At 38.4% G+C, this 22,158-nt stretch overlaps 1 protein-coding gene across 3 annotated transcripts in view; it reads right to left on the bottom strand.

Annotated features, from left to right (window-relative positions):
- The window catches only part of fat3a (FAT atypical cadherin 3a), a 134,458-nt gene extending 114,000 nt beyond the window's left edge, over positions 1 to 20,458 (bottom strand). For all 3 annotated transcript variants that reach the window (XM_043259418.1, XM_043259419.1, XM_043259421.1), the window contains exon 1: positions 20,343 to 20,458. The gene's annotated coding sequence lies outside the window, so the exon portion shown is untranslated. The remainder of the gene's footprint in view (positions 1 to 20,342) is intronic.
- Between the last annotated feature and the right edge of the window lie 1,700 nt (positions 20,459 to 22,158).

The raw sequence follows: 22,158 nt of genomic DNA, 5'->3' as shown, positions 1-22,158 counted from the left end.
CTATCAGCCTATCTATATTCATCTATCTATCTCCAGGTGACATTAATAAGCCTTTAGCTTCCCTGTTGTTTTTAGGTCTCATTAAGAATCTTGCGGCCTTTTGTGAATGTTTACTGTTGATTTATTAATACTGGTTTCATTTTCTGGCTGACAAGTCATGTTATTGTCTGCTGACAGTTGGCATTCGTTATTTCTCCCTTTATCTCCGCTGTATTATTTTACCTTTCATGTTTGGTATTACAGTCACAAATACTGCTTTTGATAAACATACAAATCCTTTCAACTTTAAGCACATAGAATTATTGGGATAATTATTTAGAAAATACATCAACGTTATTAAGATTCTTATTATTCGGTTTGCGTTTTATCTTAGTAGTCTTTGAGGGCGTTAAATCTTTGTTTTTGTTAACTGAATAATTAGGCCATAAGCTACACTTTTGTAGCATTTTATTTTTATCTTGAAGGCCACTGTAAGTCCACTGAAATTTCTGACGAAAACAGTCATATCAGTTTTTATGATCAAAAAAATTCCTAAACAATGTTAACAACAGTGTTTACGCATCGCTGTATCATTAGAATGTCTGTAAAAGAAAATTACCAATGTGTACCAGCATATTTCATACTGTAACTCAACAAAGTGAGTAAAGTTCATGAATACTGTCGTAGAAGTATTTATAACCAAAAAAAACAGCTTGAGTCAATCTAAGGAGGTTTGTTGGCCAATTAGCTGACCTTGACAAGCAGACAAATCCCCCAGATGCCTATAAAACCATTAAGGTAGACCAACTTGAACGCTGGAAACCATTATGGTTAGCATATATAATGGCAGCTAACCACCTTAAGCTAAGCAGAAGATTCTGTAGTTCATAGAGGATACTGAAGTCTAAATAAATAATACCACATCATGACTCAACGGTATCGAGCAGACTGTTGGAGAGTGTGAGAAGAGCTTTATAAAGATCATTTATATAACGAACCATCAGTCATGACAAAGTCCACGCTCTGACACTTGATAAGGTCAATACTCCAAACTCTGTTCCGCAATCACTTCCACTTTACCATATTTGGTTGAGAGCTCTTTAACATCAATGCCCTGGACTGAGGGTCTGATCCCAACTTGAGTTAACGACATTTAGAGAAGACATGCTAATTAGACTGTGAATATGCTAATGAGATCAGCGGAAACTGCACAAGACAGTTCAACCCAATATACGCAGAAAGGAACAGACAGCAAACACGGCAAACGTCAGAGTTTAAGGACAACGCATGCTTATTAGTTGATTAGAAACATCCGCAAACTGGTTCATTTAGGCCATGCAACAAAACCTATTAAATTACCTATTGAATAAAACGCGCATAAATAACACTTCTATGAAACAAAACCGGCAGACAGATGGCATGTAATCTTGACGTCGCACTATAAACGTACCAATCAACATGGACAAGTCAACACTCAATTACCCGATTATCTAAATATGCGTTTCCTGCATTTAGCCGCACAAACTCAATTACAGCCTTTTGTCTGCCTCCAGAAACCTCTCGCTAGATAAAATTATAGGCTACATGTCCCATGATGCCAACGAGATTCCACAGGAGACCATTAAAAGTGTTTCGCATGGAGCAGAATAACAGAGAGGCAGAGCGAAAGAGAGACTAAAACGACTTGAATAAAACGAAGAGTCTGAATAATCAACTGCCACCTGAAACCACTCAGTCAACCCAAATGATTCAATTACCCTTCACTGCCCACCGACAAACAGACAGAGAGAGAAAGCTGTTGTATGGATCGAAAGATGAATGATGTTTTGATGCCAGAATCTGGTGACAATGATTGACGTGCGCACATTAAACGGGCCTGTTTTCTCTCCATCACAGTTTCATTCAGCTCTCTCTCTGGGTGTGTCTCAATCCGCCCCCTAATTCAGTAGTAAGTGCACTGGAAGGCTAGGGAGTTAAATGAGATGAATCCATTCACTTATTGAGCTTACGTTATATCATTAGAGGTGTATTAAGCACTAAGAAATGACACCCAATTCAAGAATGATTGCATCCGCATTTGATGAGCAAGCCGAAATAAATGGCTAAAAACAGATTTCAGAAAGCACTGAGATTACTCATGTTTTAGCGCTTGACTGACAGCTTTAGAAATATTAGATCTCCGGAAACAAACTAGCCACGTTCAGCCATTCAACCAAACAATGGTGAGTGCCCACGTTCAGCTCATTACATATAAATAAAAGTATAGGAAACATTACATTACAAACGGGACATCTTCCGACGACACTTGAACACTCGGATGCTATAGTTCCGTAGAACTGCGCAAAATGACTACAATAGAATTGCAACAGAAACTTCAACTTAGCCAGGAATGAAATTACATCTAACACGTACTGTAATAAGTTCTTACGTTGATTGAATTTGTGTTACTCGGTTTAACCTTAAGAGCTTTCCGTGCTATCGTACATTGTGAATTAAAAACTCTTTTTCAATAACTTTGAAGAAAGAGAGGGTGAGAATGTACAACAACGTACGAAAGCTGGATGATAAAATGATATTGCAGCTGTGCCATAATTCACGGGGTGTATGGGGAAACGCTACAGGGTTTGCTAATAAGTTTGACCTTTAAGCATTTCAGCTTATCAGGAGACTGTAGGCAAAGAAACCTGAGCAAACGTCACATTAGCATTCTAGCGCTGCATTGACGGCAGTAGTCGAACAGAGAAGCGTGTACACGACACAGTTTAATGGGGTCAAAGTTGCTGCGAGGACACAGCGGAGCACAAAAAAAATAACACTAAGACAGATTTCCCCTTTGTGGCAAACACTTACGAACGCGAAAATGCAAAAAGCATGCTGTTTTTTTGCCGCCTAAGCAGAAAAGATGCTTGAAATCTGTGGGATTGTACAACGATGGCCACTTTATATCTTTTCACGGTTCAGGGGCAAGTGACTTTGAGGCCTTCTGGAGAAGGTTTTACCCTGGGAAGCTGTTAAATCAACTCCCTCCCACTAGAGACGGAGGAGGAGAACAACGGAGGGAAAATCTTTAAGCCGTTTTTACGATTCTGCGAAGCGGGCGTCAAGGGCGCCGCTGATCTACGGGGATCATTTTAGCGTAATTCACGTTGTCAGCGGGCCTGTTGTAAACCTGGCCGTTTAATTGTATAGCCCTTTTGTTCCGTCGTATCGTGTGTAGCCATGCATGTGATTGCTTTATCAGGGGTATTACGAAAAAAAAAAAGATGTTATTAAATTTCCGCACCCAACTGAACGGTCACGACGAGTTACCAGTTCAACTATAAACGTACAGTACAGTCGAGTCTCGGCTGTAAAATACGATATTAATAGTACGTTATGGGGACATCCGCAGAAATACTGGAGCCCTTCTACAGCTGAAAAAGAGATGTACTGGCCGTTTGCCATGTTAAAGGGCGTCACGTGCGAGTCCCAAGAGCAGAGCCAGAAAGAGACAATAGAAACCTGAGAAGCGCTAAGAAAAATGTCACTCGAAGAGACCACAGAACTGTAATTGGCCCCTTCTGGCACAAAGAAACTGAAATATCAGCAAGAAAATGCACCAAAACAACAGGTTTCATGGGTAAATAATAAATAAAAATGTGATTTCCACAAGTGGGACGTGCTCTGGAATTAAATTATTTCTATACAGCAACTTTCCTATCAAACAAAGTGGTTTTTGAGTTCGGATCGAGTCGCATAAAACCTACCCTTGAAGTAAAACCTCTTTCTCAAACTGTAAATGGTCATTATAGGAAATACATAAACTACCTATCATACATTTGGGTTTGGTTAAAAAAAGATTTTATATGCAAAAAGGTCTTAATTTATTTGATCAAAAATACAGTAAAAATATTGAAAAGTTGAATTTTCAGCATCATCAATGCAGGCTTATACAGTTATTATACAGAGTTATTAATAAACTAACACAAAAATATTCTATTACTTGGGAAAAAAAATGAAAGTTAAATACAAAATCACTTCAGCTTAAAATAAAAATAATTACAAACATTTTAAGAAATATTGAAAATGACACAAATTACAAAAATGGAAAAATAAAAACTTTCCTAATAGCATGATTAGCATTTCAGTGGTCTTCAGTGTTATGTTTTCCTTCAGAAATCATTTTAATATTTTAATTACTGTCAGTATGAACAATGCAGAATAATTACGCAGCTAAGGGAAATAGTTGCTGCGTCAATTATTGCAGAGAATGACAACCAGTGCGAACGCAACGGGATCCATCCAGAAAAGCTGGGTTTGCCCGGGCCCCCGTGCCTTCACCCGTCCGCAGGCTGCTCCTCTGCTCTGTCAGGATTGTTTTTTCCCCAATTCGGGGGCCGTCCATTATCACGGCGTTCACTTAGAGGAGACGCACACCTCGCTCTCGCGGGCTCCTCGTCGAAGCCGCAGTCTGCTCGTCGTATCTTCCGCCTCGACGCACAGGTGCCGTCGTGACCGACATCTCCCGCGGACCCGACCGAGAGCTGCTCATCTCGCGCTCACCCCCGCGTGTCAGCAGCCAAAACACAACTCCCTGCCTCTGTCTGCTCTCTCGCCGGAGATTAGAGTGACTCACGGCGCGGTAACCCGGCCTGCATCAGCAGCGGCGGGGCCTACGACAGTTATTAAAAGGAAGCTGCCTGCGCTGCTTTCCAGCATCAGCTCTCTCTCTCTCTCGCTCTGTGCTGCACAAACGTATATTTGTTCCTTCTTTTTTTAAGTTCCTAAATTCTCTCCCTCTCTCTTTGGCAGGCGACGATGTATTTTCCAGACTCAGCCATAAATATAGGGCATGCGCTGCAAGCAGTCTCTGAGGACCACATCAGCAGTGATGGACGGGCTACAGCCTGTGTGTGTGTGTGTGTGTGTGTGTGTGTGTGTGTGTGTGTGTGTGCGCGCACAACCCAACACTGCCGGACAACTACAATTTATGAACTCCAGCGCCAGCTCCTGCTTATATATTTATATGCTTAATGGCCTTTCAAGTCTAATTTGAGCAAATTCTGTAATTTGCACATTGTAACACGACGAGAGCGTTATTTGCGAAACCATTACGCCGGCATTAGCTTTCAGCGCGAGGCTATACGGCGAATTTCTGATAGCTAACTTAAAGCGCTCTCGATGCAATGCCGGTCCCTCGGAGTTATTATAAGAAATGTGCCGTCTCGCATTACCCCGTTCTGGTTATAATTTCATATCAGTTACACTTGGGGTAGAACTCAATTCACACAAAAATCACATTCGTTTCTGTTTTCCGTTATTTCGTGCTTGTGATGAAACCGATGAGCCGGATAAAAACCAATACACAATTTGCCTCTTTGTGGACGCATTTTACACACGACTGATTTAATACTTTCTGAAGTTTATTTTTTTGCATTCGCCGTAAAACATTTGGTCGAATAACCCAAGAAAATGTTAACATCCAGCTACGCTAACCGGTCTTATTTAAGCAGGCCTCCTAGATAATGTCATCTTGATTACGTTTGGTTCAAGCAGATCAGAAAAAGCATTTCTAAGATGAACAGGCCTACACCAAGAGCAAAGTTGAAAATCATCTGAATTGCTCAGTAAAGCGCCTGTTAGGGCAACACACCTTTTATTTATTCTTATTATTATTTGCACTGACGTATTTCTAGTCAATGAAGTGATGTTAAAAATATCAGATGCTGCCACAGTGACACATGCCCTATTAACCTATAGCTATAGCGCAAGTATTTTAAAAAGAAAAGATTTATATATTAGCCTAAGTACAATGTGATAAGTGGGATTTCTGTGGATTTTTGTCTTGTGATTCAAATATTTTACAAATTAAACATTATTTTATTTTTTCATTTTATTATTTTTTAAACCTGATAGGCGCAAGCTAACAAATTCGAAAGCAACAAAAATGCTTTACATTGTTTTCATGTGTGTTTTTTGCCCATAATTTGGCTTAAATATTTAACAAATCAAAAATAATCCAATTTAATAATTTTATATTTTTAAACTTGATGGAGACAAAAGATTCAGCAAAAAAAAAATGACATTAAATAATGACTTAATGTAACTATTTATTTATCTAATGTATAACAAATCAGAAACACTGCATGTCATTTTATTTTTAATTGAAATCTATCCATGTAATTAACACAATTATTTACAATTAATTAACGCAAATACATCTACGAAGGTACAGCAAAACTTCCAAAGCTCGAACTTTTCTACCATCGTAGAGTATATACACGGTCATACTGCCTAGTCCAGTTTGTTAAGTTTCACAGTCCATCAGGATGCCGCTGCCTGCAGGTTTATATTCTCAGTGCGTGCTCCTGTTGTAATTACCTCCGGCTGTAATCCATTAAAGCACAGACGATTATCAAGGGAAAGCGTTTGGAGCTCCAACCTAAAACCTGCCCATCTGAGTGGCCATCATGCTCTCTTTGTGTAGCGGCCATGTTTCAAAACACTGGCTTCAGGCAACAAGTGCTGCTATTTCACTTTCCCTCTCTCTCTCTTTTCATCAGGGCCCCAGGCGGACCATCAAACCATCTGCTTCCCATCTCACGAACACGGCCGTGGCTCCATCACAGCTTCCCGTCGTCCGCAGGGCTCCGCGAATCCTCGCGCGATCGTTTGCACCCCGTCATGCCCCCGTGTGAGGTGATGCTTGAAGACGACAGGCGGGGAACGAACCAAAGCTGTTCTTGATAAAGTGATCACCCTCTAAATTTATCCCAAAGCCAAATATTTAACTCGAAACACAAACAATCCCACACTCGTTCACCCCGCAGAGGATTGAATACGAAATTATGAAATTTGCTTTCTTAAATTAATGCAAGGCTCAACAATTACAGATGGCCCGATGGCTTGTAGCCAGTGTGAGTGTGCCACCCTATTATGTTAAAACAATAATGATATAGTAATAACAATAAAAAACTGTATTTCTAAAATAAATATATAAAAATTCAAACTATTAAAAGGTATTATTGTTATTAAGCGTTAAAGAAAAGCATGTTAACATTATTTTTTATTATATTTATATAAATATATTTATATATATATATATATAATGTATGTGTAAAATAGCCATTATTTATTAACTTTTTGTTAAATCTTTTGGTCTGGGATCATCTAGTTTCCATGCCAGTCAAAAGTTTTGCTTAGGATTTATATAAATATAATAAAAATGAATGTTAACATGCTTTTCTTTAACGCTTAATAACAATAATACCTTTTAATAGTTAGAATTTTTATATATATATATATATATATATATATATATATATATATATATATATATATATATATATATATATATATATATATATAAATATATATATAAATATAAATATATAAATATATATATAAATATAAATATATAAATATATATATATATAAATATATATAAATATATAATAGATCATATGTATGTCAAATCACTGGACGATTATCTTTGGAAACTTGATGAATGCAAACCAGAATTTTAAATAAATAAATAAATAAATGCATTTTTGAAAATATAAACAAATAAAAATATTGCTAAGAAAGAATTTCTATAATATCTGCATTAATTGTAATCAAAACCTTTGTGATTTAAATATTTTACGCAAAAAAGGACACAATTTGATGAATTGGAAAGATTATTCATAAATAAATATAAAGTCGGGGGTCTGTACAAATTACATACAAATTTATAAAAATATATAAAAATGGTAAAATGTATTTATCACCTTTATATATTTTTTTATTGAGGTAATTCACAACCATTTCATTTATTTATTCTTACTGAAGCTGCATTAATGCATTACATCAACCTCAAAATGAAATTCAATGTTTTTGTGTTTTCCCTGTCTCTGCTCCATTTAACAGATCCGTGCCTCATTTTGAATAACATTTTTCACTCCTACCAGGTACGAGAGAGAACACCATACTGTTTGTGTTGTTTCTGTTCACATGGAATCAACACTACACTACCTAGAGTCTATTACAGATCAGTCAAGCATCTCTCCAGCAGCACACTCCTTTCTATCAAGTCTGCGCTTCTGAGAACCGATGTTCTGACATCCTAATTGTTTTCTGATGGTCTGTTTGGTCTGTGAGACTTCTCGAAATCTGCTGTCTAAAAGACTCGCCGTTACTCTGAAGGACAAAAAGACTGACAGCACGTCGGGTGAAGTAAATCAGACCTGCTTCGACCTCTCCTGAGATTGCCGTGGAGAAAAAAAAAAATCCAACATGCACGCTCTCCAAAGACCTGCTGACATCATCAAGCGCTCAGGTTTAGGATTTCATTTCTTTTTTTCTATTCTCCCGATTTCTTTTTGTCCCTTGTCCGCAAACGCTCAAATACATCCTGTTCTGGTAATCAGACTCCTTTGAATGGGGCTTAACTCTTCTGGCCTTTCTAAAAGGCTTTACACACACATGTAGACACAAGAAGATGCACACACATACACAGACGCAGTTCAAGGAATCGCGTGTCCAAAAACTTGCTTGTAGCTGCTTTTAAACTTGAAACGTATCAAAATTTCAGTCGATATTAATAAAAATTGGATTATCAACTTGGCCGACCACTGCGTCTACGATCCTCAACGTACCTCTTCGTAAGAGCTCGAATCTCGAAACCCCAGTCTGCTTTGAAATCTTTGTCTAGGAGAGACCTTGATGATGCAGTATAACTACCTTGTGTCTTGTTGCTGTGCTCAACCTTGCCATGAAATGAAACGGTCTTTCACATCCCCACCTTGGTAGCAGAGTTCGGCTGTTCCTCACCCAGCTTTAAGCCTCCTACGCAGATGTTTCTGTTTCAGTTCAGGCCTGGGTTTCAACCTACGTGTGACGCTGATGATCATTAGCACCTGTTTGGTATCACTGGTTGATCATACACCTGACTATAATCCTACAAAACCCCTGGCTTTGTGTAAGTGTACCTATAAGAACTGATGCTGGTTTGAAGGCAAAGGGTAGCAACACCAAATATTGATTCGATTTAGATTTTTCTTTTGTTCGCTCACTTTGCATTTTGTAAATTGACTAAAATAAACAATCATTATTTATATTTCTGAAAGCATTCTTTGTTTACAGAATTTTTTCATACCTGCTTAAAACTTTTGCACAGTACTGTATATATATATATATATATATATATATATATATATATATATATATATATATATACACACACACATACACACACACACACATACATGTATATGATTGTGACCACATTCCAAATAAGTTTGTTTACATATTATGTGCGTTTATTTTAAATATAATTGATTGTGATTTTGCTGCTCTAATACACACACACACACACACACATAAATACACCGAATTTTAATGACTTTTGCTGTCATGTAGCACTAATTTGGCAGTACAAAAGGTGACAGATTAATATTTCTATTCATTTCTTTGGATGTAAGGTGCCTACAACAGAACACAATGCATCCTCTCAGAACAATGAATCTTGTGAGTTCCTGTCACAATAATGAATCAGGTGTGCTCTGAACAACCTCTTTCTCTTCCAGTGGCTCCTGTGTTTTCGGTGGGGGTTTGTTGTCGGTATGTGCGTGTTTAGTCCCCTGTCGCGTCGTGGGAATATATACGGTCAGGGTAATTACCGCTATCAGAGCTGGTGCTACTGTCCTCACTGCTCCGACCCTCTGGGACTGATTATGGCCCCGCTCTGAGCTCCACTACTGCTGCCTGAACGACCCCTTTGCTGTCCTTCAATAAGTGATTCATCAAAGAGAGACATGCCCACACGGAAAGATGGATCGAGAGACAGACTTGCGATCTGTTAGAGATCAGAGGAGAGTGACACTTGTGACACGGCCTGAAACACACACTCTTGAGACTGGCACTATAATGTAACTTAAAGCGCTTTCCTTAAAATACCGTTTTTGACTTAACTGTTGATTTGCGGAAAGTGGTGCACATGTTGGAAATTCGTTTTTTTTTTACATCAAATTATTACATAGACTTAACACAAACACCCTGTTATACACAAGACTAACTGAATTAAACTACTCCTTTTTTTAATGCATTACATTATGGCATAAATTTTACTAAAACATTCTCAGCCCTACTGAATTAAACAAAACATCTAAATAGTCAATAATTTATTTAACATGCATATGTTGGAAATGTTTTTTTATTTCTCACATCAAATTACCGCATAAACTTAACTCAAAGACCCTGTATAGTGGACATATAGTGGCTTAAAATAATTATATAAATCATTATAATATTCGATGCATCAAACTTACAGCATTGGAGTTGCTTCGCTTTTTGTTTATAGTTTTTTGTCAGTACTGCCATCATCTTAAAAGCAAAGGTGGGAATCTTGGTTTCACAATTGAATTGAATTACATTTATCATGATCAACTCAATAATCACAATGATCCACATTCTCAGTTTTCAATATTTTTCAGCATACTTCAATATACTTTTAAAAGTAATGCATTGCAATATTGCATTACTCCTTAAAAAAAAGCAACCGAGTCCGTTACTTTTGCATTACTTTCACGTTACTTTTTAATTAAGTATGTTTTTAAGATAAGACGTTCTATGTATAGCAACCTTAGGTTGAAGGAAAAGTGAGGGTATTAAACACAGGAGAAGGTTTAATACTCTTCAGCAATTAAAAAACAATGAAGCGCAATTGTTTGCTTATCTAAAGTCCTTTTTTAGAATGATCTAGACCACGATGTCTCTGCATTCAATAATGAAATGCCTTTATCTGAAAATTGAGTGATTAATCTTGTCATTATACATTACTGACACCCGAATTAGATACTATTCAGTGGTTTGGCACAATACATATTGGTAAAAAAGTTGATTGATATGGTTAAACTGGATCACCAAATGTTTGAGACTGCTAAATAAAACGGGATTACATACATTTCTGTTAACATTCAATTATTGCAGGTTTACGTAATTTTTCGCATTTTTGCATTGCATTTTAATTTATTTTGATAAATGTTAAATCTTTTTTTTTGGGAAAACAAAGTAATTAGTAATGCGTCACTTTACTAGTAACTTGAAAAAAAGTAATCCGATTACTTTTTGATTACATAACTAATTTGTAGTGCGTTACCCCAACACTGATAAGAAGCCTATTTTTTTAAAACAATTATTTAAAGTATCTGAATGTTGACAAACAACGGTTATGGGTTTCATTTAGAATAATGCACAGATCTATTTTAATATATCAGATGTTTTGTGGAAGTCAACCCTGTCAAGCAACAAGCTGTAAGTTTGTCAAGGTTGACTATTGATGACTTTCTTTTTATGTAACATATTTACTACGATATGATATGATATCAATATGAAAATCCACTGTCCAGTTTCAATTCATGCATGTAATATTCATATAGTTCCAAAACAAATGGATTTACATCGCTTACATAAATGATAATTGTTTTAAACACAAATAAAGTTCAAGGATTCGTGTGCCTAACTAACTCTAAAAGTTACTGAAGAAGAGAAAAGTGCACCTTTTTGAGTACGCTTTTGTCCCAAAAAATAAGCTATATCTAAGAAGATTTGGGAATTTTAAATAAGTGAAACCTTTATTATAGTTTCGGTGTGAGATATGTTTAGTCCATTGCATTTGCAATACCTCTACGTATAAACGATAGAAGTTGACAGCCAAGTAAATGTGCGTCTATGCATGTGTACTTCTATCAGTGTGTCTTTGTGTGTTGTGTGTGTGTTTATAAGTGTGAATTTATGTTAGGTAAAAGTGCACTGACCGCACACTGCCAAAAACACTGAGCAAAAGTGCCATGAATGTCTGACTCACACAGGCATGTGTGTGTGTGTGTGTGTGTGTGTGTGTATCAGTGTGCCTGGGCTTCCCTCACCTTCAAAACTAATCAAATCTGAACACTTTACACACACACACACACTCAGAAAGACCTAGTCACTAACATATCCGCTGCAACGAAACAGCTTCCAGCCGGTCTTCAAGCCCCATTTCCATCATTAAATCTCTTTTTCGCGTTTTATCTCTTTCGACGTGTGTGGTTTGTGTTTCTAGCGGTAATATTCAGCTCTAAACCCAATTACGGCTTGTAAAAACTCACTAAACCAGATCACACGCGCATTTACTCGAACATGCAGCTTCCAGAAGCAGATCCAATGACTACAGGCAATCCCAAGCCCGACCTCTAAAAGAAAACAGTTTGTATTTACTGTTTTTATGAATCATTTTACCTTTGAGGACGTCCCTTAAGGGATGTTTCTGTCAGGTTTAGCTAACTTCTGTGGACAGCGTTGTCCCTAAGGTACAGCTAACTAAACCCACATAAACAGAGTCGCTCTGATCTCAGAGTCGCAAACACCTCCACAATTGCATTGAACGCAAAACCTCCATACGTGAAGAACATACAAGTGTTCGCAAAGACAAACACACACACACACACACACGGAAAACGCTCTAGGCAGATGTGCAGTCTGAACACGCTCCACTTCCATTACGAGCAGAACAGCCATAGTTTACCAATCCCCTTGGCTACAACAAACACGAAAATGGACAGCAAAGCAGTGTATGAGCTTACACACATGCAAAAAACTCAAACATATGATAATCAACTGAGTGCAGAGTAACATTAACCACCAAGCAAGCGAAAACACACAGAATAGACACCGAATGAATGCATATGGATACGCACAAAAGATTTTACGCACTAAACAAATACCACCCATGACTTTTGCATAATTTCCTCTAAATTTATGGACGGGCCCCTTTCCTCCAGGGCCCAATGCGCAATCGAGCGCCCAAACTTAAAAATCCCGTGCCCCCCAAAAATCACGGAAAAATAAACTGGCCAACCCCATCAAGAGCTATTCATCAAAAGAAGAAAGCCTTTTCACTTACGATATGGATTGTGAAATGAAATCAACAAGTGTAAACACAGGAAAAGACAATAATCATTTCTAGACAGATAGTTTTAACATTCTGACTCTAAACTGCAGGCAAGCGGCCACATCACAACAACGAAACTCGATCTCTTCAATCATAATCAACTTTTATAGATTCATGCGCTTGACAGGCACTTATATCCAAAGGCACCGAACTGCTTTCGATGTTTACATCTTACCGGTTCACGTATTCGCTGGGAATGCAAAGCTTACTACACTAGCTGCGTTGAAAACTCAGAGCAGAGCTCCGATTTGGGCTCTACTTCTGACATTTACATTTATCCAGTTTAACAGGACTGCGTTCACTGGACGCATCTTATCAGTTTGATCATTTGACTACCGAACGATTATTTAAAAAATACGAATTAGTTTTTTTAAAGAGCATATTCAAGTTTTCCTTTGTCTTTGGAGCGTTACCAGCTGTTCATGCCTGAGCTACAAAGACTCAAACCCAAAGAGATATACTTTATAAAAGTTATTACACGCCCCCACACATCCACATCACTTAGGAAGATTTGCATAACGCCGCCTAAATGTTTATGCAAAAAAAGAAGGCTTAACCACCGCCATATCTCAGAGACACTGTGTGTTTCCAAATATGTTAAGGGGCATATCATTTCCAATGCACAATCACAATGCACTGGATAGCTGGCCAATCGGACACACCTCGCTTTTCAGAAGGACGAAATGGATGCATTTCAGAAAACAAAGACTAATGTGGAAATGAATGTATTTCTGAATGTTTTTTGCTTTTTTTTAAACCACATAAACTGCAATGCATTGCTCCAAAAGCACAATATAACATTGTTTTTTTACAGTATGTCTTTTTACACACCGCATTCAAGGCATACATCTTTAAATGTAATAATCTTATAAATTATGACCATGTTAATGACTATGAACTCATGAGGCAAATCTACATTAATTTGAAATGCATCAAAACAATGTACTCTATACACTTACCCAAAGCAACAATGTTAAATTATGTCTGGCATATTAAAACTAATTGTAAGCATAAATATAAGATATGTTGACATAACTGAGCAGAAACCCAAAGTTAAAATTTTTTCATATTTCATGAATTTAAATTTTCATTTGCAGTACTAGAATGATTGCCTGTCATATACATAACTATGTTCATCATTCACAAAAGTGGTATTACGGGAATTAAAATAAAATAAAACAAAACAACAAATCTCTTCTGTCGAAGACCTGATAAATTATGAATCACGCATCCAAACGAACCCTGACCAACAGAGCAGCAATAGACAAAGGCAGGTGTTTGTCTTAGAAAGGTTTGACGCCGATCAATGCTTTTGATTTGTGCTCATCCACATGGGGACGACGGTGACGTAAGTGGCAACTTTAGCGGGTTTACGGGTAAATTACCTCTTGTCAAACGGAGCTCTAACAAGCTATCGACCCGCCACTGCCGCATCCTGAACGAGCTGCTCCCCTGCTTCCGGTAACATCAAGCCACCGAAAAACAGAATTTATCTCAACTCATGTAATGAATCAGAGCCTAAGAAAAACACATCAGGGACAAACACTGGAGGAGGATGGGAGATATCAGCGAGCGTAGAGAATGTGTGTGAGCGGACGTGGGCGGGCGGTCCATTTCAAGTTTCGAATCGCTTCGAAATGAGTTTTTCTGCACGGCGAGCAAGTTTTACGCACTTTGCAGCGTCAGGTCTGCGCTACTTTACGTAACTCTTAACGTAAAATGACGATAAATACAGAAGCACTTCATGCATTTCTGATTGCATGAGAAAATAAGGTTTTATTTAAACCGGCAATTCCAGGTTGTTTTGTAAATTTGATCAAACCATATCCACACTATTAAAAAGACGGCCTATTATAAAAATAATGTTCGAAATGACAAAAAGAACTACTTAAATTCACCGTTGAGAGAATATGTGTAAAAAAAATGTGAAAGTCAATATTTTTCAATATTATTTACAACAGGATCTGCATTTTTATGGATTCAAATAAATAATTTTTATTGTAAGACACAATAAAAACAATTTTGCACTTCAATTAAAGTCAATTAATTTTTGATTGAATTTTGTGGCTTCAACATTCTGTCCGTCGTGAACGATCACATATCTAATACAAAATGCATATCGCTATAAATTTGTTCGTGTCAAGTGATTTTTAATTTAAACTCGATAAAAAAATTCCAGCACAAGATGATACATTTTTACATGATTTGCTACTGTTAATTACTCCTTACCAGATTTTAAGCCATCATTATAAAAGACGCACCATAAAATCTTTCAAAAAAGGCCTTTTTAAGTTTCTACAGAACACATGGTTATTGCCCTTGAGCGGCTTAAGTATTTAACATAACGCACTTTCAGATAACCGTTGACCAGGCCTGGGATAAAGTTTCATATGTTACGTTGTAATCGTACACCTATCCGATGACCTTTGACATCTCTAAAAACGTTCCACTATTTCAACAACAATGAACGTACCGCTTTCACTACTCAACTTGAAACAAAGTTTACAAACCTGTTTCACTTTCACCAGGTCACACGTTTCCAAATGAAACAAGATTATTAAAAACGTAGAGAGACTGGATGCTGATGACATTAAATGACAGGAAAGTCAATTGAGGCAGTATTGTATAAGGATTTCTTTTCCCAAGAACGTTGATTAAAAAGGATAACATATGAAGAAAACAAACAGGCCTAAGGCAAATTTTGATGTTGACTTTAATCACGTTTTTCCTGCTAAAGTAAAATCGATAGTCAAAATTGTTATTTTGTGCTTTTGAACAATCAGCAAATTACACTGACATCAAGATAATCGCCGGTCCGCTGATGGACAGAATGAGTTTCTTTAAAAGACAAGCCAATAAGTTTCCTCTCCGAGTTGCTTCTTTAGAAGAACGCTGTGATTAGGTTAACTGCTATTAAAGTGAGCCGTGATTGGCTGGTTTAATGATCGAGAGGCTTTTGATTGTCAGGGAGAGAAGAGTTTTTCTCAAACTGTTAACGCAGAGGATGTTTTTGTGTGTGTGAGAGAGTGTGTGTGTGTGAGAGAGTGTGTGTGTGTGTGTGGTTGGCACTGACGGTGGCATCCTGGATCGATACACATCAAGCTCACCGGCGAGACAGACAAGGGCGTCACCGAATCGACAAGCATGTGCTCAGAGCGCATCATTCACCGGCCTCCGCACACACACACACACACACACACACTTCCACAAGTTATTATGGATTAGCCGTGCGATACTGGACTACTCAATTAATGGGGTCAACTTATATAGGTATATAGTTATGTAGGTCATTCCTAAATTTAAATATAGGATATCGGCAGGTTTCACAAATACTTACCAAGAATCTGCAACTGAATTAAACACTAAATAGTAATTCCTCGTAAAATGTAGTCCAGAAATTTTGGAAAAGCAATTATGTTGTTCATCTCATGATGAGAGACGTATTCTTAGCCTTAAAATCACATGCTCAGATTTCAACCACCAGTCGACCATACTGGACCAAACCCTGCATTTTGCTCGCTTTCCCGTTTTCTCTTCTGGTCTACCGAGCTGGATCCAACCCAATGTACTCGTTTTGACTCACCCTAAAAGACTCTCACTTTCTTTCCCAAGAAAGCAAACAGCGCACACACTGCAAAAGCCGCTGAACACAGTCGATGCCGCAACGGCATCAGCGCTCATTAAAGAGGCTCTCCCTTGAGCGGTTGTTCTTGACTTGAAGCTTTATTACCTGACTAATTACAACACTGTTAATTAGCCGCTATGATCATTGGGAAACGCAAACGAAAGACAAAGACAGACAGGGAAGAAAAGACCTGTGACTTTGTCCAAACAAGGTACTCGAGTGTTTTAAGCAGCTCACAAACACAGAGTATGTCTTAAAAACAAGTGAACGTCTAGGCAGCATCGATATTAACACGAAAAAGGAAATAACATGCTTTTGGGAAATAGTGCAATGGTAATACAATGGTTTTGGAAATACAATTACAAAGATACCGGTAACACGCCAAAATTACGAAACCAGAAAACAGGTTGAAATAGCAATTTTAAGCCAAATAAATGTAGAAGGACAAAATCATGAATAGAAACTGGGGACATGTTTTTACTGCATCAATACCTAGGATAAAATTACTCATTTATCACCCAAGAACACAAAACTATGCAAGGCACATGTTTATTTGCCCAATTACCCAAATCTAATTATAGAAACATCACTTTCGGTTTTGTTTATTGGATAATTGAAAACCGTCAGTTTCTGTTTCGGAAAAAAAAATTGGCGCCCCATACTTGAACTTTTTTTTAACTGGTTTAATTTAGCATCAAAGAAAAGGGCACCCTGAACAGCCAAATAGAATTAAATACTAATTTATTAAATTTAAGTACATAAACTTTCGGTCTTGGTGTTTAAAAAAAAAAAAAAAAAAAAAAACATTTCAACGCCTCATTTCCCAAATACTGCAACTGGTTGAATTGATCAAACAACCAAAAACAGCATAAATCAAATTACAGGAACTTTAGTTTTAGTTTTCAGCTAAATGAAAACCTTCAGTTTCTGTGTTTCAGTTAAAAAAAATGTGGCTGCAACAGAAAATACTAAATAGTTTTCCATGTCTACCACGTTAATACTGAGCATGATATCAATACTCTGGTATATTCATGACACATAAATACCATATTATAAAAATTCTTTGCATGGAAATGTACCTATTTTTCACCGTTTTTGTTAACATGAATTATGTTAATACAAGTCTCATTTAAATAACAGCAAATGTAATCATTTAGTACGATAATATACAACAGAATATCACCGAACTGTAGTAGTCCTCTTACTAGGTTCTCACAGCACCAGAGACTCTCGTGTTTGACTGTCTTCGACATTTGTTTATAAGTGCGGCCCCTGTCCCGCCGACCGCACTCAGAAAGAAACTTTCAGAAAGAGCCCTCTCTAATTACTCCGTCTTTCAGTCCTCTATGAAAAATGACAAACCAGAAGGGCAAGACAAAACAAATTAAGGCCCGAAAAACAAGGAAAACATTGGAGAGAGGGGCCGCGGGGTGCAAGACGGGATCTGAGGGGGTCTCTACAGTTGACACAGCGCTGAAGAGCATTCCAGCGCGAGCGGAGAACAAAAGCACGCACACACACACAGCGCACACAAACAATGGCGTGGACGCTGGGAGACGCAACAACGGCACATCAGGACTCCCTACCCCCTCACACACACACACACACGGAGCGGGCCGCTGATTTTAATGTGAAGCGTCCACTGAGTCCTGGCATTTGGCAAAGACAGATGCTGAGAATGGGCTCGCGCGCACACACACACACACACACACACACACACACACACACTGAGCTGCGCTGGGAACAGATGGGGGAAGGGTCGCCCCACACGGGGACACATCCCTCCGTTTCTAAGGGAGAACGTCTGCATTGATCAGCGACGTGGAGGTCATTCTACCCGCGCACACACACACACACACACACACACACTAATGCATGCATAAAGGACAAACGGCGCTGAACAGGTGGACCAGTGAAAAAAAAAATGTTTTTCAGAAAACATATCATGTATCCGAACAGACAGCTGTTTGGAACACGGACAAAAGTGTGTGTGTCGCTCCACACAGACTAACTAGCTCCTCTTTCACTCGCTCGGTTCTTAGAGCATCATTTTAATACGTGTTTCCGCTGCGGGTTGATGTTTTATAGTTTGTGCATTAGCGGAGCATAAACGCATCACTTTGCCGCGCCGTCCGATGGTGATTCAACAGTGAAAAGGAGAAACAAATGCATTAACAAACATGAGGTCTAGAAACATTATCTAGAGCTAGATTGATACAGCAGCCATTGCGAGATTGGCATTGCTGAAAATAATAACAGTAATGCATTTACTCTCAAAATCCCGTTACAAACTAAAGTGGAAAAGGAGATATTTCAAGCCGGCCTTTTCCCGTGCCGAAGAGCAGCATGGACTTTCTGCTGAATATCTTCTTTTGCCTTTCACGGAGGAAACGAAAGTCGGACAGGTTCGGATTGATACGAAGATGATAAAACGATGACAAAGTATTCATTACCCGATGAACCGTTCCTCGCTTCAATGCCAAATATTATAGTGCATTTATTTAAACTTTTACATTTTAAATTTCGGCATTGCTGTGGATCTCTAGGAAAACTGATATTGACCATATGAAAACATTAATTTATACAATATTTGACCCCATTGACTTTAACTGTATGGATGCTAAGACATTTTTCTAAATATCTTCTTTTGTGTTCCAGAAGTTCTAGTTGAAGTTTTGGAACAACATAAGGGTGAATTTTTATTTTTGGGTGGAGAGGACCCTTCATTTCAAAACTGGATCACAAAATCTCTTCACAAACCCATCAAAGAAATTCTCATAAATATAAACCGCCTGGCCCAGCCTTGGCTTTGTCCCAAAACACAACCCGAGGCTGCGAGCAGTGCAAAAGCATATCAAAACTAATCTAACGCTGGGAATAAGTGAGTCATCTATAAAAGTGAGAGTCGGTGGAAAAACAAACCAGAGGTAGTTCACAATTTCCTTTACATTTCTAATGAGAGACGGTTGCTTTTTTTAGCAATCGCTGTAAATTAACGCGATTTTCTCTATATGCATGTGGTAATGTATGCATGCATGCACATATCCGTGTCTAGTTGACCCTATATCTCTCTGTATTCGCCTAACGCAGGGCAGTGTCGCATTTCAGAGAGTGTGTGTCTCCCATTGATGTGCGGAGCACGCCAACATCATCCGAGTGCAGAGCGGTGTGAAGCCAATCTTATGAGGATGGAGAAAAAAAGTGAATTCAGCACATTAATACGTGCAGCACACACACACACACACACTGCCTCTCTCTCTCTTGTGGAAGATCTGAAGTGTGCAGTTTGTGTGTATGTGCTCCGTGGCTTTTAATTAAAAGATGCACTGGGCCCCTTGAGAATTCATACACACACATGCACCGGGGGCCGCCTGTAAATTTACAGCCCTATCATGGATGCTCGGGACCCTGTGAGCTTTCCACCTTGTCATTGCACCACGCATGCATTAACATCCACCACACCTCCAACAACTTTCTCTGCCCTCTGCGTGTCCACAAGTCCTCTATGCGCAGATATTCCCCCACGGCAACTTAAACGAGGCTGCTTCTCCCGAACGCACTCGAAACATCAACGCACGAGCACAATTTCCCCGTAAGATCCGCTGCAAAAGCTCCGAAACCCCAAACGCGTAACGCAGCCAACGCATGCCTTTACTGCGGAATAAACCCGCTTCAGTACTTGCCCCCCCCTTCATTCAGTCTGCCCCCATCCGCTGCCCAGACAACTTTCACTCCCAAACGCAGTTAGTTGATCAATAAGCACATTGCGTATGACTTCATTGCGCATACCTATCCTCGTGAGTAATAAATCCGCTCGGTGAGTGACAGGCGCCGGCGCGCTACTTTGCCGTATCCATGAGAAGTTCCGTATCCGACCGCGCATCGGTAGAGCGACCGTCTCGCCGAAGCTCCTGCAACAGCAATGTGCTCCGGCGTTCACACACGCGCGTTCTTACACACGCGCGCACACACACACACACACACACACACACACACACATACACTCTCGGCGTGGGACCGGGGAAGCGCGCGCACGGAAGGGGGGAAGAGCGACTCCTGCGGGTGCGAGCATAGCGCAGCCTACCGGACGAGCACACACACACACACACACACACACACACACACACACACACGTTGGTAGCTGTGGTTTATGAAATATGTGTATAGAAGTAATGCTTTTTATACTTTAAAAACTGTATATGCTATTGCCCTACACCAACCCTGAATCTATACCTACCCCTTACAGGAAACTTTATGCCTTTATATATATAAATACCTTTTGAATTATGTATATATATATATATATATATATATATATATATATATATATATATATATATATATATATATATATATATATATTCAAATACCTTGTCATACCCATGTCATTAATATATATATATATATATATATATATATATATATATATATATATATATATATATATATATATATGGATAGATAGATAGATATGGATAGATAAAGCTATACATATACATATATACTGTTTGCTATAATATAATACTACATTCTATAATACATTCATGTATTCATCTATACATTTTTATACATTCATTTTAGATTGTATTTTAAATAAACTATATTTCACATATGACATATGTCACACATTGTTTATATTTAGATTTTTGAATATTATATTTATATTTTTTCATTTTAAACTATTGCGTGTTGTCTTTTCCACGTGCTGCAGTTTAAGAGTTAGTTCGTGCATACATACGTATAGTTTTTCTGGTTTTCATTTTTAGTCGCCCTGACCCAAGCTTTCCCACCCACTCGTTTCGTTCTGCCTGTTTGCAGGCCATTTAGGTTTGGGCCAGCAAACAGACAAAACACTTTATTAATAAGACAGATCTGTGTTGTGCTACGCTGTATTTGAGAACAGCTGGACGTTGCAGTAGCAGTGATATATGGGTCAGCGCCGTAGAAGTGCACCGGCCCGCTCGTGCTGAAGCTGCTGAGTGTCAGAGTGATGATCGCCGGACGGCTACGGGCTCTTTTAGAAATGCACTGCCGTGTAATTAATGTAGCCATGATATAATGCACAAATCGATTTCCATTGTGCACCCCTGACTGCACGGGGGACAGGAGGGGCTATTTTTTCTGTCCCGCTGGTGTGCTGTTAGGCGGATATCCACTTATCATGCAGAGCTGACATCAAACGCACGAGGTGAGTGGGTGAGGGTCAGGTTTGCTATCTTTGTGGAGACCAAATGAGAGTGGCCGAAATAGCCTTCTTTGTATAGCTCTCAAGATGGAAACAGCTTCATAAAGGGATTAAATAATATCTTAATTAAAATCTAACAATGCCAAAAGGTTTCTTTAAGGTGTAGGCGTAAGGTTAGGATGTACTAATTATAATTAGCCTAATTTAAAAACAATACAAGCTGCAATAATGGACGGGAATAAACGTGTGTGTGTTGGAGAAATTAGGTGGAAAGTGGGATAAACGGACAGCTTTGCTTTTTGCATGTCAGGCACCTTTAGATAAGACTGCATTTGTTTCTAAGAAAAATACAGTAATATTGTAAAATAATGATTTAAAATAAGTGATATCTAAATTTTAAGCATCACTACTCCAATATTC

The sequence above is a fragment of the Puntigrus tetrazona genome, chromosome 15 (genome assembly GCF_018831695.1).
Source record: "Puntigrus tetrazona isolate hp1 chromosome 15, ASM1883169v1, whole genome shotgun sequence".
NCBI lineage: Eukaryota > Metazoa > Chordata > Actinopteri > Cypriniformes > Cyprinidae > Puntigrus > Puntigrus tetrazona.
The sequence above is the reverse complement of the archived record's forward strand: the minus strand, read 5'-3'. Positions and strand labels throughout refer to the sequence as shown.